Source organism: Zonotrichia albicollis, chromosome 20, assembly GCF_047830755.1.
Source record: "Zonotrichia albicollis isolate bZonAlb1 chromosome 20, bZonAlb1.hap1, whole genome shotgun sequence".
Classification (NCBI taxonomy): domain Eukaryota; kingdom Metazoa; phylum Chordata; class Aves; order Passeriformes; family Passerellidae; genus Zonotrichia; species Zonotrichia albicollis.
In genome coordinates, this window is record NC_133838.1 from 5,323,157 (window position 1) to 5,339,203 (window position 16,047).

The window sequence follows — 16,047 nt, forward strand, 5'->3', positions numbered from 1 at the left end:
GGGACACAAATGCTGTGTCGGGACACAAATGCTGTGTTGGGACAGCTTTTTGCTATCTCAACTCCTCAGACCCTGAGGCTCCAGGAAGGCTCCAAAACTGCCACTCGTTGGCAGATTTTAGGAGAAGAGGCGTGATGGGAACTCGGGGCGGCTTGTTATGCTGTGTCAAACCTGGTGGTAACTTCCTGGAGATTTGGGGCAGCTGGGAACCCCTCTGGGAAGATGCTGATGCTCTGGGAGCCACCCCAGGCCCATCCTGGCCTATGTAAGGCTGTGGGCTCCACCTGGATGTGTTTCCTGGCCTCTGAGAAGTGTTTTGGGGCATGGGGCCTGCCCTTGCTCCTCCATTTGCTCACCCCAAAGCCCTTTGCCAACACAAATAAAGCCCCTGTGTGCTATTCAATTAAAAGGAGAAATCCTGTTAAAATGTTCTCTGGTTGTTTGTGGATAAATGATTGAGAAACAGGACTTTTCCTTCCATTCCTGGGAAAGGCAGGTTTTGTAACAAGGAATGGGGTGAAGTTCTTGCTGGTCCACTTACTGTGAGGCAAGTTTTGAGCCCTGGAAAGCAGCAGAAGAGGAGGAATCTCGGCCTAACAGTATGAATACATCCTCTTATTAGAGGTGGCTTTGAGTGCCTTTTATGTAGGTAATGACATCTGGCCACAGTTGACCAGAGCTGTATTTAAGGAGGGGACATAAGGCTTGGCACGAGCTGGGAGCCTTTGGAGCTGACTGCAGTGGCATTACAGCAATCTGGTAGGTGTTGCTAACAAGGCAGTGCAGGGCAGCTATGGGGAAACTCTGAGCCTTAAGGCCTGGAAAACTTGGTGTTGGCACTGACTTCAGGTTTGTGAGGGGAAGTGGGGTGGACTGGTGCCTCAAAAACCAGGGTGTTAAGGCAGCTGTATGTGACCTCTGTGACCTGATCTCTGTGGTGGTTTAGGTGCTCACTGGGTAGAACCAGCCAGCCAAGGGCTTGTATTTTTGTATCCACTCTCCAAAGCCCCTTGGAGATGGATAAGCTGCTTGTAGGCACTTCAGAACCTGAAGGGAGCTCGTTGTCTGTGCTGAGGTTATGTATTGGGCAGGACAGCATGAGTTGCCTCCCTGCCCCCAGGTGAACTCAAACGTTGAGTGTGGGAACGAGGGAGGGCAGATGTTAGCCCGGCACAGAGCCACGTTGAGCTATAACGTGACTTTGTGCGTGTGTGTTGATGTTGTGCTGGAGGTGCCGTGTCTGACGTGGAGGTGAACCCCTCCCATATGGCCCGGATTGGCCTCGGCCAATCCCTGGCTGCTCAGAGGCTCACGGGCTGGCAGATGGGGTCAGCACTGCTTGAGAATTTCCTTGGGTGCAGAGTGGAGGCTTTTAATAGCAAACGCAGTCATCTGCATCATGACATGGCCTGAAACTTGGCCCTGAGGATCCACTGGCAGCTGGGCACTGGCTGAGCAATATGTCCACTCCTGTTGGAATATTTTTTAAGTGTTAAAGTAAAAAGGTTTTGAGTAAAAATGAAGTAAGATCTAAACCTATTGCAGGTGGGTTTGAGGTGCGGCTCCTCCCTGGGTGGTAGCCTGGAGAAACCCTGCCTTTCTTGGGAAGGTTATGTGGCCCCATCCCATGTGCTGTGCTGACAGATCCCATACCTCAGCCGGGTGCCAAGACTTCAGCCTTCTAGGAAAGGCAGCAGGAGCTGGTATGGGTTTTCTTGTGCCATCCTGTGGGCACCTGGTGCTGTGCGAGCAGCGTCCAGAGTTGCAGATGGCTCACGTTGTGGTTGTAGCACTGCTTGGTCCATCCAAGCTGCCTTTGAGTGGCAACACACAAGATATGCAAGTGCAGAATTGATCTGTGCTGCTGACCAGGGTTGTTTTTGGCGCTGCTGCTTTTTCTTCTGTTGTAGCATGAAGTGAATGTGACTTCGGTAGCTGCCTGGCTCTGGCAGTTTGCATCCTTCCCTCCTTACAAATTGTCTTCTTCCTGCTCAGCCTCCTGACCCCTGTCCTAGTCAATACAAGGCTGTTATTGGAGCTCAGCAGGCCATGATGATCACATCCAAGTGCTGGACCTCGAACCACCTGGCAGTGCTGGGCTGGATGAAGAAGCTCATTTGCATAGGGTGGTTAATTCTCTGTATGCTTTAATCTCCGTGACCATCTGTGTTCTTTCCCAGGCTGGGGAGATGGGAGCTCTTTGGATTTTCCCAGGAGGTGAACGTAGAGAGGACTGCTTATTCTGGGTATGCTGAAATCTGCCCAGGGTCAGAGCAAGACATCCTCCCACTGCTCTGGGAGCAGTTGTTCTGCATCTTTGGGCAAGAAGGAAGCATTGATTTGTCAACTGTATCCTGAAGGCACATCCTGAGGAGATGCACGGAGGAGACAGGAGCAAAGACTAAAAATGGAAACCTCTGTGAATGCTGTCCAGCATTCAGTCCCAAACATGGAGGGTCTGTGACCAGTTTGGCTGGCACCCTAGAGGGCTGAGGTACCAGGAAGGCTGTGTTGGTCTGAAGAAATACCAACACTAAAGCATCTCCTGGTCATCCAAAAAACCCTGCCAGGTTTTGGCAGCCTCTGGGGTGTACTCTACCAGCAGCTACTGCTGTGTGTGTCCTGGTGAATTGCTTGATTTGAGCTTCAAAAGCTGCATTGGAGACTGGGGTGCTCACACACAGCACCAAAATAAGAGGACTGATGCCTATAGGTGAGCAACACCTGAATTCTTCCTCATTTTGCTTTCTCACATTTGGAGCCTGAGGCTCTGCAGACCATTTGCAGCCCCAGCTGGGATCCCACTCACACTGGCTGTGGGTGCTTTTGAGGAGCGCCTATCCTGTGGGGCAGCATGGCCCTGTGGAGGCTGCTGCTGGCATCCAAACCCAGAGGGAATGATTCCTGCCCAGTAATTAAGCTCTTCTGCTCCTGTTCACTGCACTAATGAGCTGTCTCATGGATGTGCTCCTCAGAGCTGCTCTGGATCCTCTGTGTGGCTCTGAAGCTGGAGGTGACTTTCCAAGAGAGCCACCTGCAAAGGGCAAGATCTCCATTCCTGTCCTGTTGGGGTGAGGTATCTGGGCTGGGAACCTTTGACTGTGAAAGCATTTCCCTGACTACATCCTGTGTGCTGTGAATTCTTCTGGCAAGGTGCACCCGAGCTTCTTTGGTGAGGAGAGCCCTTCCTGCTGGTCATGCTTGCAAGGCTGGGCGAGATGAAAGTGTTTTCCCAGCCTTCAGCTGAGGGACTGAGGCTGCGCTCTACCTGTATCCAGGCTGGATAGTAACACTTAAAAAATAAATGGTGCTCCAGCTGCTCTCCTGGTTCAGTAGTTTGGGTTTTCAGTCCTGATAGAGATGATGGCACCAGGACTGTTGGCATCATGGTGCATCCCATAAGATGGGTATGGGCTTGTGCCCAAATTTCCACCTGTTCTAGTGGAAGGTGTCCCTGCCTGTGGCAGTGGGTTGGAATGAGATGAGCTGTAAGGTCTCTTCCACCACAAACCATTACATGCTTCTGTGATTCTCTGGCATGGCAGGGTGACTGCTGAGTCCAACTTCTGCCATGAGTGCTATGTGAGGCAGGTCCCTGTACCCTCAGTGGGGCTGTTGCATGGTCTGGGGATCTGGCTGAATTTCAGGCCCTGGTGTGTGCCCACCAGAGCACACATACAGCCTTGCCGGGGCTGGGAGCACCGTGGCTCTCTTGAATCTCTTCATTTACTTAATGATCCTTTTGTTGAGAGGATTAGGGTTTAGAGGCCTCTGGCCGAGTGTTAATTAAATTAAGGCTCTGGTGTTTTGTGGAATTTTTGAAGCCCACTAGAGGGCTCAGTTGGAGCCCTGTGGAGCCGGGACCGGCGGCGCTGGGCTGCATCCAGCCCTCCAGAAGTTTACCCGAGAAGTTATGTAAGTCCGGAGGAACTGGACGGGCACACAAGCTGCACGGGGCCAGCTCGCAGCCTCCGCGGAGCCCGCCGCTCCTGCAGCCCGCTTGTGCCCGTGCCCGCGGGAGGCGGTACTCACCGGAGGCGGTACTCACCGGAGGCGGTACTCACCGGAGGCGGTACTCACGGGAGGCGGTACTCACCGGAGGCGGTATTCACGGGAGAGGTTACTCACGGGAGGCGGTACTCACCGGAGGCGGTATTCACGGGAGGCGGTACTCACCGGAGGCGGTATTCACGGGAGAGGTTACTCACGGGAGGCGGTACTCACCGGAGGCGGTACTCACCGGAGGGGTTACTCACCGGAGGCGGTACTCACGGGAGGGGGTACTCACCGGAGAGGTTACTCACCGGAGGCGGTACTCACCGGAGGCGGTACTCACGGGAGGGGGTACTCACCGGAGGCGGTACTCACCGGAGGCGGTACTCACGGGAGGGGTTACTCACGGGAGGCGGTACTCACGGGAGGGGGTACTCACCGGAGGCGGTACTCACGGGAGGGGTTACTCACGGGAGGCGGTACTCACCGGAGAGGTTACTCACGGGAGGCGGTACTCACGGGAGGCGGTACTCACGGGAGGCGGTACTCACCGGAGAGGTTACTCACGGGAGGCTGGCAGGCATGGGGTGCCTACGTCACTGCTCTCTGTATAATCAGCGTTAGGTAATGCCGAGCTGATGTTTTTGGTTGGTTTTTTTTTTCCTTCCCCACTTGGTGTTTACATTTCTAAGAAGTGGCTGACCGTGAACATCCGGTTCCACCTTCACTTCTGGAAGAGTCAGATACTGAAGTTTGCTCTGTTGCGTTGCTCATGTGGGTGCAAGTGTGAGCTTTTGACTTTGTGGCTTGGGTTTTTCTGGTGGGTGCATGGGTTTTTCGTGTTTAGCCAGAACTACTTTTTAACCAGTGTCTCTTCTCCTTTCTCTTCTATCCGTTGCCCCACGATGGATTTTGGTGCTTCACCTGTGTGGTTGGCCCGGCTCTCTCATCTCTGGGTAAGTACCTGTTTTGTTAGATCAGTGGCAGAAATAGTTGAAACAAATTGCTTTGACTTAATGATCAGACATATTGAAATAAAGAACTGACCTATTTATTGTCCTAAACTCTGAAGCATTGGTTGTTGTCAAACACCATGATTTATTGTCTGTGTGTGTGTCAAGATTTTGGATATTGAAAAGCACTTAGTTGGCCTGGAAATTGCTGTATTTTATGATATGAAGAAGCCCCCTGTATTAGTTTTTCTTACAAGCCTAGGCTGTGGAGCACTGACCTGGGGATAAAAACACACTTTAATGCCAGCAAGTGAGCAAATGGAAGGGAAAATATTTTTGCGAATGGAAAGCAATGCTTGCTGTTCTTCCAGGATGTCTCCTGACACCTGTTGGTGGCAAGTCAGCACTGTGGTTGTGAAAGGGGCTCTCTGATGGCACTGGACTACCTCACCCTTTGCAGACCATGGGTGTTTGGGGCTTTGCAGGCCATGGAGAGGAGGCTGAGGCCCTTCTGGCAGGAGAGGAAGGGAAATGCGTGTCGAGCTTGGAGAAGAGCATTAGGCACTGATGATTTCAGTTTGTGTTTATGGAGCGCCTGCTTTGCATAGGGGAAAAATTGCCCTGGTGGGGTGGATTCTGACGGTTTCCCTGCAGAGGTTTGGTGCCTGCCATGAACTTGGCTGTGAGGTGGTGTTTGTGTATTAAAGCCTCTGAGGACAAGGTCTGTGTGCTCAGGGTGGAGGGAAGGAAGGGATCTGCTTGGTGATGCTTTTTCTCTGGGTGCAGTGGTGCCTTTGCATCGAGGTTGTGTTCTCTGGAAACTTCAGTAAGTTCAAATTTACTTTTTTTCTTTTTTTAAATTCAAGCTGTCCTCCTGCTAAGCTTTCCCCTCTCCATCACTCCTCTTCCCCAGTAACACCCTCTCCTCTCCTAGTAAGGGAAAGGGCTGAGCACATTTAGAGCAGCTCTGCTCCGTGCCTGACTATTTCATGTGCTGCCAGTCATTGATGAAAGACTTGAAGGGAAAGCAGAGGAAGGTGCTGGGAACAGATTGCTTTATTCTTAAACTTGACATCATTATACAATGCCTCATGCCAGGGCAGGAGAGATGAATCAAATCCAAGCATAAACCTGTTGTTCTTACTCAGAAGTGAGCACTATATTTGGAAGATGAGCAGCTGCCTCCTGATCTGAATGAGCTTTGCTACCAAATCTCCAAAAGCAGGATTGTTAATTAACTAGAAAACCTGCCTTGGTTAGAAGTGCTGAGCTCCAACCCCACCAAACACCCAGCAGCCATTTGAGTGCAGAATAAAACTCCTCCGCGTGGAAGGTACAGCTGGGAGCTGCTGTGAGCTTGGATGTGGAGCAAGATACAAGTGCTCACTTGCATGATGGCTGGAATGGGTTAGTGAGAGGCAAAGCTGTTCCAGCAGAGCAGCTGTGCCAGGGCAACCTGGAGCAAGTCCTTGGCCAGAGAGTCTTCCAGCTCAGTGCTTGAGCAGGGCCTCAGGACAGTCACCAATCTGGCTATCTCTGTTTAACAAGTCTCTGTTCAAGGGTGAATTTCTCCCTTGTGAAACACTGATAACCCAGACCATCCCTGGTTTGCACTCCCTAGAGCAGTCCCCATGTTACTTTTGTCTGTTTTCTTGCATGTATTGCACAGAGGGGAGAGAATTGCATTTTGGTGATCCTGCTTGTTACATGCTGTAGAGGTTCTGATCATGATATGATATGAAATTTGCTGCTTGCTGAATAATTGGTGTCAATCTTTATCAGCAAACAAGAAAGCCATATGGTACCTTGTTAGGGATAGCAAAGATAAAGGGGGTGTGGTACAGTATCACTGGCTCAGGGACAGCACTGACCTTCACTCAGCAGAGAAAACAGCAGGCTCAGATTGCCTCTCCTTCTTTAAGCCTAGCTTGTCTCATAGGTAAACATAAAATGCATAGGAGTTTTGGTAATATATTTATATTAAATATAAATTTAGTAATCTCCTCTCCTGACCTGGTAAGTGTTGGGCAAAGTAACACACCAGCAGCTTCCATGGAGAGAAGCTGGAAGTAGCTGTGGGGCAGAAACCGTGAAGGAAAATGCTGAAAAAGCTAGAAAACCCTCTCTGCTGGGAGTTTTGCTCTTGACCTTCAAGCTGAAATTCACATATGTTGCCATTATTTAAAGCCTGTCAAGAAATCTAAGGTGAGGTCACTGCTGAAAAATTCAGAGCTGTGTCTGTGGTGGTAAGTGCAGGGTGTCCATTCATGGGCTGTGTTTGGGCTCTGCCTTTCCATACAGTGGCACTGGTGATGCTGGAAACCACGTGCTGTTATCTATCTATACATGTTGTTTCTATCCATCCTAGAATTGATGGGGGACCTGGAGAAGGGCACTGCTTTGCCCTTGAACAGCTTGTTGTGCTGTGAGTTTCTCTCCTTAGTTCTTGTTTACACATAGCCCAAAGAGGAAGAACAAATGAGGTTTCCAGCACATTTCAGTGAGATTTTCTTCTTCAGCCTCTCCTGTTGGTTGACAGTGCCTGAACATGAGCCTGGGTGTGCAAGAGGGCAAATGGCACGTGGCCTGTGTGAGCACTAGTGTGGCCAGCAGGACTAGGGAAGTCCCCCTGTACTGGTCACTGGTGAGGCCAAACCTTCGATCCTGGTGTCAGTTTTGGGCCCCTCACAGCAAGAAAGACATTGAGGGGCTGGAGTGTATCCAGGGAAAGGAACAGAGCTGGAGAAGGGGCTGGAGCAGCAGGAGCAACTGGGGGAGCTGGGGTGGCTCACCCTGGACAAAAGGAGGCTTGGGGGGACCTTCTGTCTCTCCATAGCTCCTTGACAGAAGGGAGCAGCCTGGAAGAGATTGTCAGGGAACAAGGGACAGGATGAGAGAAAATAGCCTCAAGCTGTGCCAGGAGAGGTTTAAGTTGGACATTAGGGAAAAGCTTCTTCATGGAAAAGGTCATCCAGCACTGGCACAGGCTGCCCAGGGCAATGATGGAGTCCCCATCCCTGGAGGGGTTTAAAATCTGTGTAGATGTGGCACTTAGGGGCATGGGTTACTGGTGGGCTTGACAGCGGTGGGTTAATGATTAGCCTCCTTGATCATGAAGGGCTTTTCTGACCTAAATGATTCCATGTTTCTATGGAAATGTGGCAGCAAGGTATCTCTTCACTTGTCCCACACTGTCAGAAGAGACCATGGTCTCTAATATGGTGTCAAGTTCTAGAGCCAGCTTAGCTCAGTGTTTTCACTTTGTTGCTTAGTAAAGCAGTGAAAACAGTTCTCATTGTGGCGTTCAGAATAGCAGTGCTGCCCTCTGAATTACCATCTAATTAAATGAAAGCAAAAACTCCAAAACAAGTGAGCTTTCTGTTGCATAAGAAAAGCTGTTTTGGTTGACCTAAAAACCGACATTGAAAACCAGCCTAAACAGAGATGCTTTCCCTCCCAGCTCCGTGGGCCATGCAGAGCAGTTGCTACTGTTCTTGGAGAGGCATTCATGCCGTGGCAGCTGTGAGCCCACTTCAAAACAGTTACGCCTTTGAGACTTGCCTCCCTTTTGCTTGATGGTTGGAGAAACCCTGCTGTGGAGACAAATAATTAGAAATAAAAGATGGCAGCTTAATGATTATTAGCTTTTCTGATGCAGCCTGCAGTGAGTGCAGGGTGAGATTGGCATCTCCAAGCTGCTGCTGCATCTCCTGCTCCAGAGATTTACTGTGTGCACTGTTACTGTGCAGCCTCAGTGGACCTGCACAACACCCTGAATTAACAGAGTTATTTATTTTAGTAGCAAACTTTTTCAGACTCTTGGCAATTAACTGTGACAATGGCAGTATGCTTCCTGCCGTTGGCTCCCTGTCTCTCCATCCATGCCCAGAGCTTTCCTTCGCTACCTTATCCCCCTCGCCCTCCTCAATTTCTTGGATTCTGTCTATTAATATAAACCACTTTGGGTTCTCTTAATAAAATAAGCATGTAAAGTTACTACCTTAAAATGCCTCAAAATGCCTTATTTTGAGCTCCAGAAAATCTGGCAGCAGTGGGATGCTATCCTTTGGGATTCTGTCTTATTGATATTCATCTTTTTGAAGCTGGTATCCATGACTGCCAGTTTCAGAGGTTAATATACTGCATTTCAAGCAAGCTGAGGTCTTTTTAATTTGTGATATGGAAATGTGCACCAGTTAATCATTGTGCACCTGCAGAAATGCTTCTGGGCAGACTTTGGCTGTGCTCTGTCAGGTTCTGGGAACATCCATAGGCAGGACTCAAAGTGACAAGACTGATCCAATTCAGTAGCTCAGGACAAATCCTGCAAGGTCCAAGGACGTGTCAGGCAGGGGACACCGTGCTGACCAAGGTGTGCAGAGCTTTGGCTCTTATTTGTGGAAAAAATAATGGTTAGAAGCTGTATTTGTTCTCCACAGCTAAAGTTTAATTTAAATAAATGTTAGGTTTTGCCAAGTGTCCCTCCCTGATGCACAGGTCTAGCCCTCAGCACCATTTGCTGTCTGTTGACTGAAGCTGGGTTCACGGCCTTTGGGATGTGTTAGTGCAGACTCGAACACTCTCTGCCAAGTATCTGCCTTAAACTCACTGCTAGGTAAAGTTAAATAGTCCTGAATAAACCCTGATCTTGAAACTGTCCTTCCCCATACCAAAGAGCTCTAAGCATTTTGAAGCCAAGGGGGGCTCTTTGCCCAAAAAGAGATTAACAGAATGGAGTCCAGTCTCCTTCACTGAATTGGTGCCTTTCTGTGGAGAAGCTGCAGCTGAAAACACACCTACCTGGTGTTATTTAAAGAAGCCAGAGCCTCTCTTGGCTACAGTTTGACTCCTCATCTATGCAAAGAGTAAATCAGCCCCTGACATCTTTTGTTTGTAGTGCAGCTTGGCTGCCTCCCGCCTGGAGCTCTGGTCTCTAGGTGGCAGTCACTGTTATTTTTGGGTGCATTTCAAGAAAGGCTGCATAGCTGAGCTTGTCCCCCGCTGAAGGAACAGCTGCCTCTCTGGCCAGGCTGGCTGGTCCTGCTTGGCTTAGGAGGCTGACACAAGAGCTTGAACTTCTTCCTGCTGCCCAACTGTAGGAGTTTCCAGCAGCATTCCTGAAAGAGGGGTAGGGAGTCAAGTGCTGTCTGTGAGCACACACCTCTGGTTTTAGTTTTTTACCGTGACTGCTGGGATATGAAGTCCTAGTAAATGCCTTGAAGGAGGGTGAGCTCTCGAGGTGATGGAGATGAGTGTGCTGTGGGACAGTCTGAGGCTCCTGTGATGGTTCTTTCCATGGTTCAGTCAGTTTCTTAGGTTGTTTCTGGTGCTCAGGGTCATGCCATACTGACTCTGCCTTTTCCTGAGCCTGCACTGCTTGAATTCACAGCATCACCTGTATTCTGTTCTCCAGGATTTTTTAAGCTCTTTATAGATCCTTTCAGTGCAGACACTCGTGTGTTTAATACCTCCTACTCATACTTGAGAGGAACAGTATTTCTCTGTCAATGTAGAAACATTCACCATATGAGCACTGGATCCTGCAGGGCTGCAGCTGACCTCCTCTAATCTTTAATGGTGCATCTTGGCAGAAATGTGCTTTACATGCTGACTCTAAGCCCTAAGTCTAAACAAAGCTGACTCTCCAGGAGCTGTTCTTCTGCACTGGCACACAGCCTGGAGAGAACTGAAGCTCCACTTCTGTTTTGTTCCTCTTTCTACTTGGAGTTTGTCTGCTGTGCTGCAAGACTGACTCAAATGAACATCAGCTTCATACAAATCAATGAAACTCATGACGGGAGCTTTTTGCATCAATTAACCAGATTGCAGGTGGGAAGGGAATTCCTGGGTGTACAGACTTAGTTCCCAGCCACCCCGTCTGTCCAAAAAGGATCCATTTGAGCCAGCCCAGTACCAAAAAGATCTAATGGCTAAAAAATGGGATTCTTCTGCCCATGGGAGAACACATGGTTGTTGTTTAGCAACAGCAGCTTTTAAAGGCTACAAATTACAGCCAACAAAAGAAAATTCTCCAGAAGGAAACCACAAAGAAAAGGGTGGCAGAAGCAGTTTGGATTTAGCAAAATTGGAGGTGAACTGCCCTGATGCCAAGTGTGATTCCAATACCTAAATCACTCAGTCTCTTTAGCTATGGAGGGCGCTTCTTGGCCCTTTAATAACTATCTCAGCAATGAATCAATTGTTGGTTTTGGAGAGTGTTATGATGGGCTGGACTAGATTTAATCTTTGGTTAAATACTTGATACAGAGCCAGGTGAGTGTAGATGTTTCAGGTTGCCTTCACTGTGCACACCATGAGTTGTAGCAAAGTAGTGCAAGTGTTCTAGACCTTAGTGAAAATTCCTTGAATTTGCAGTTCAGCCTTTCAGAGGCTTTTTCAGCAGTGAATTCTGTGCTGGAGAGAGGGGTGGGCAGGGGAGAAATGCAGCGTTCTTGCCTTGCAGGTGAATCATTTACCTGCACTATCTTAATTCTAGATCACCATTTTACAGGAAGACAAAGCTTGAGAAGTCAAAAGGAGGTTTCCTCTCCTCCTCACTCTTGTCTACTGCTCGTGGCCAAATCAGCACTGCTGATGGTGACAGCAAAGCTGGAAGAGGAGCCAAGGGCAGAGGGCCAGGAACTGGCAAAACTGAGCCACCTGCTCTCCTCCCACCTTGTTTGCTGTGAAGCTCTTGTGAAATGGTTGCTGCTGCAAGGGAGACTGTCACTTGTTTGCAAAGCGTGTGAGTGTGAGAAGGCAAATGGAGTGTGCCCGTTGTGTGTTCACATATGTGTGCGTAATACAGCTCATTTAGAGCAGGATAGATAAAGGATTCATCTGACCAGCCTAATTTTTTTTTCCCTTGAACTTGGTGTAATCCCAAGTATTTCTCTTCACTTTAAGTCCTGCTTGCTTTGGGGAAGGGAGCACAGCACCAGTGTGATGCACAATTGCTTTGTTTAGACTGGGAATTCCTCACTGGAGAAGCTCCTCAGGGCAAAGAGGAGAGAGCTCTGTGCCTTTTGTTATTGTGCCAGTAATGCTCTGGGCAGTGTTCCCCAGCACTGGGGTAAACTGGGAGCCCTGTTTTGCAACAAATCCTACCTGGAGTGTATCTTGTGGGCCTACAGAGTGCTGCATCACCTTACAAAGATCTGTTCTATGAAGAACTTAACTTGAGCTAGATTTAATCTGCTGTCTGGATGCTCCTAGGATGCTGCAGTGTGTCCTGCTGAGCTGCTTGCAAGTGCCTGCACATTACCCAGGCAGAGGGCAGGGTTTGGCATTGTCCTCCATTACCCAGTTGGTTTACACCAATCCATCAGGATCTGAGCATTCCAAGTGGCCTTTCACTTTGTGAGGAACAACCTCTGCCTTAGCGACCCCAAATGCATGCCTAAAATGAATATAATTCCTGTCCTTATTCCTATATCCAACAGGCAAATACCAAGAAATCCTGTCTTAATAAAATAATTCTCAATCTCTAAATAATTCCCATAAAGTGACTTTAACCAGCTGTAACCAGGAGAGTTCTTTAAATAGTTTCAATCCAGGCTTGGCACAGGGCAAACTGTTTTTATAGTAAAGAATTTAAGAAATTTCCATTACTTCCTATGGGATTTCAGAGGTCAGTTTGGGGCTATGTAGGAAGGAGAAAGTTACAAGCTAAGCCAGTGGCTTCCAGCAGAAGTGTGGTGGTGATGGGTTTATTTCCATGAGAGTGGTGGTTTTGGGTTTCTTTTGCCCTTTTTTTTCTCATATCTTCTGCTCCCTATAAAAAGTTGCTTTATGTAGGCTTAGATCCCCTTGCCCCAGAAGAATGTTTTTCAGGCTCTCATGGCATAGATGTAGTGCCTCCTTTTGTATTTGATAATTCAACTTTCTAGTGTCTCTTCCTTTAGCTTTTTAGCCAGTCAAGCTCAGCCATTTGTTTGGGATCTGAAGAGGTGACAGCATCCGTTGCCCTCATGCACAAGCACGTCAGCAGCTTGTGCTAGTGCTCCCTGTGGATAAATGCTTCACCTGGGAATACAAAATGCAGGAGCTGCTGCTCTCTGTTCTCAGCTGCTGACAGATGGAGTTGGGGATCATCTGGTGATCTGAGCGTAGTGGATGATGCACTGTGTGGTGTTAAATCACTGCTTTGATGCAAAGTTTTTGTTGCCCTGGTCTCTCCTCCACATAATCTTGAAGCAGTGTGGGTTTGTTTGCTTGTTTTTCTTAGCTGCGAGAAGCTGTTGCCAACCAAATCTTGTGGTTTCTTTGCTCCACGGTTTTCTCCTCAAAGCTCTTTGGACTGGTATTTCTCTTCTGGCAGTGTTTTATGCCCACCATGGGTGAGCAGTAGCAAAGGCAGCAGTTGTGGTGGATCAGCACTGAACATCTGACACTCCTCCATGTACTGCCTGGGCTATTAAAATATGCTAATTTGTTGCACGGGGGACTGAAGTCAGAACTTCAGGGCATGTTTCAAAGGAGCTACCTGTCCCTAATGTAGGAGCAGCGACTTGGAGCTGCCAGACCTTTGCCAGCCTTTTTTTAAATCAGATGTGCTCATCTAAGTCCAAGGAAACCACCAAGTAGTCCAGATTTAAGGCAAAAAATATCTGTCTTCCCTCTAATTAAGGACCTTATTGCAAGTAGTCTCAACACTTGGACACAGGGGAGCTGCTCCGTTCTTCTTGGCAGAGCTGACTGTCATAGACGCATAAAGGAGAAGGGGTAAATGGCTGTGAGAAACATGTTAATTTTTTTCTAAAAATCTGGGTATTTTTAGCTTCATATAGCATAAATGTCCTCAGTGTGAGTGGCCCTTGCTAGATCAGTATCAGTGATGGAGCCATCCCAGCCAGTGTGCATCAGCCTTGGGTATTATTTGCTGGTGAAGAGGCAGGGCGGTTGCTCTTAATCCAAGCAGAATAATATGCCTGAGACCTTAATTCTCTATGGGAGACAAATGGAGATGCCTTAGTGCCAGGAGTATTTTGGAATTGTGCACATATACGAGGGGGATTCGGTTCCTGAGCTGGGCAGGCTGCCAGCAGCTTTGCTGTAACCTTTGGAAGTGCTCAAGAGGTACTGGGCAGCATGTTTTGCTCTGATGTACAAAGCAGGGAGAGCTGGACAGCTCTGCTTGACAAAAATAACTGATTCTAATTTGGCTGTAAGCGAGGGAAATCCAGGCCATGCTGGAGGTGCGGGATTCCAGAGCAGGGGCAGGGTGGGCCCCTCGGTGGGGCTGTCCTGGGGGCGTTTCTTGTTGACCAAGCCGCCTCAATTGTCGCTTTTTTGGCTTGCCACAAGACTGTGGCAGTACCTGTTCGATTACGAATGGACTTATGCTCAAAAAAATGAAGACTATAATGACAGCGTTAAAAAAACCCCAACGCCCCCCCCTACCTTTCTTCATACATTCCTCCTTGCTTCTTCACCCCGGGTTTCCCTTCAGAGCTGCGCCACGACTTTCTCTGGGAGGCAGCGAACGGTATTTAAAATTTGGGTCACGGAGGGAGGGGGAGCGGCGCTGCGCCCGCGGTACGGGCGGGCAGGACCCTTCCTGCCCCTTCCTACCGGGGCCGTGCGGCGCCAAATTATCGCCCCCCCCGCCACCATCACTCTAGCGGGGGAGGGTGTGGTGGTGGCAGGAACAGGCGCTAATCCCGTTATTTCAGCCTCTCGCTGCCCGGGTTGTTGTTGCGGCGGGCTCAGCAAAGCGCTCCGGGCTCTCCCTCCGGGCCGCCCGCGAGAGGAAACGGCAGAGAGCGGCATGGGGGGAGCCAGGAGGGGGCGCACGCTCCCCCGCCCGCGCCGCCGGCCGCGGTTTCCCTGTAGCCAATGGCGAGGCGGCGCTGGCGTCCCGCCCCTCGGCCTCGGCCAATGAGAACTTACTACAGTGTTGTGGGGGGAGGAGGCGGGGCGGGGGGGGTAGAGCCGCGGGCGGGCGGCTGCGGGCGCGGAGCGGCGGGCGCGGAGCGGGAGGAACGGAGGCAGAGCGACTGGCTGGGCACGACGCGGCCCCGGGGTGCCGCACCGCGGCGGGGGCTCTGCGGGGGCCGGTGCGAGGCCGGCGGGCGCCGCGCGCGGAGGCGGCCGGGTAAGTGCGCGCGGGAGCGGGTGCGCGGCGCGGGGGAGTGCGCACGGCCTTTGCGCGGCGGCTCCGTGTCCGTGTGTCCGTGTCCGCACACGGCGGGCCGGTGCGAGCCCGCGGTCTCTGTGCGGGCGGGCACGTGTATGTGCGCGTGTGTGGTTGTGCACGGTGTGTGAGTGCGTGTGCTCATCTGCGCAAGGTGCATCTTCACAGTGAGCGTGTGCGGTTAGTGTGCTTGTGTGTGTAAAGGGTGTGCGTGCGTGGGGTGTTGCAGTGTGCACGCGTGGTCTGCACAAGCACCCCGTGTGTGTAGTTTGTATCGGGGGTGTGTGGTGTGACTGCTGTGAGCTTTGCGTGTGAGCACTGCATGGATACGCAGTGCGCTGTGTGTCCCTGCACACCAGGTGAGTGTGCCCCATGTGTATGTACGTGCTGTGCGGGTGTGTGCAGCGTGTCTGTGTTTGCCCTGTGTGTGTGCGCGGTGTGTGTTTGCAGTGACCGAATCCGGTGCATCTGCGTGCGCACAGCGTGTGTGTGCGCGGCTCGTGGGGCTGTGTGTGACACGGAGTGCTGGAAGTCAAAAGGCCGAGGCTCAGCCCGAGACAGATTCTGCAGGAGGCAGGGAATGGGGATGGCAGGATAGGGACACACAGCTCGGGGGGGCTGGCACCCCGTGTTCCCCTGTGCTGGGGCGGCTTGCCCGGGCTGGGATCCCCAGCTCTGCCCGGAGTCCATTGTGCAGGAGCGGGAGCGAGATATGGCGGGGAAGGGCTTAGGGCTCCGCAGACCGATGCCTGCTCACCCACCCATGGGACAAATGTGGATGCTGTGGTTTGGTATCAGTCAGGCAAGGGCTCTTTCCTGTCCCTGGATCCTGCTTTGCCCTGAATTCTAGCTCAAGAAAACACCTTGGCCCACTGGGAAGCAATGCTCTTACTGGATTTTCCACCAAGGCGTATTTTTATTTCCTATCTCCAGCGAGGCACCATTTGTGATGAAAATTACTCCAGA

General features: G+C 50.5%; 1 protein-coding gene across 33 annotated transcripts in view; it reads left to right on the forward strand.

The window, feature by feature from the left end:
* Positions 1–16,047, forward strand: part of EPB41 (erythrocyte membrane protein band 4.1) — a 97,601-nt gene that overhangs the window by 4,511 nt on the left and 77,043 nt on the right. For 11 of the 33 annotated variants that reach the window (XM_074555590.1, XM_014272110.3, XM_026797529.2 and 8 more), the window contains exon 1: positions 14,864–15,042. The exons of 1 other annotated variant lie outside the window; for it this stretch is intronic. The gene's annotated coding sequence lies outside the window, so the exon portion shown is untranslated. Of the gene's footprint in view, positions 1–3,923; positions 4,025–4,247; positions 4,265–4,797; positions 4,950–14,863; positions 15,043–16,047 lie in introns of those variants that run through there. 21 more of the 33 variants (XM_026797523.2, XM_026797524.2, XM_074555601.1 and 18 more) reach the window with 6 other exon arrangements.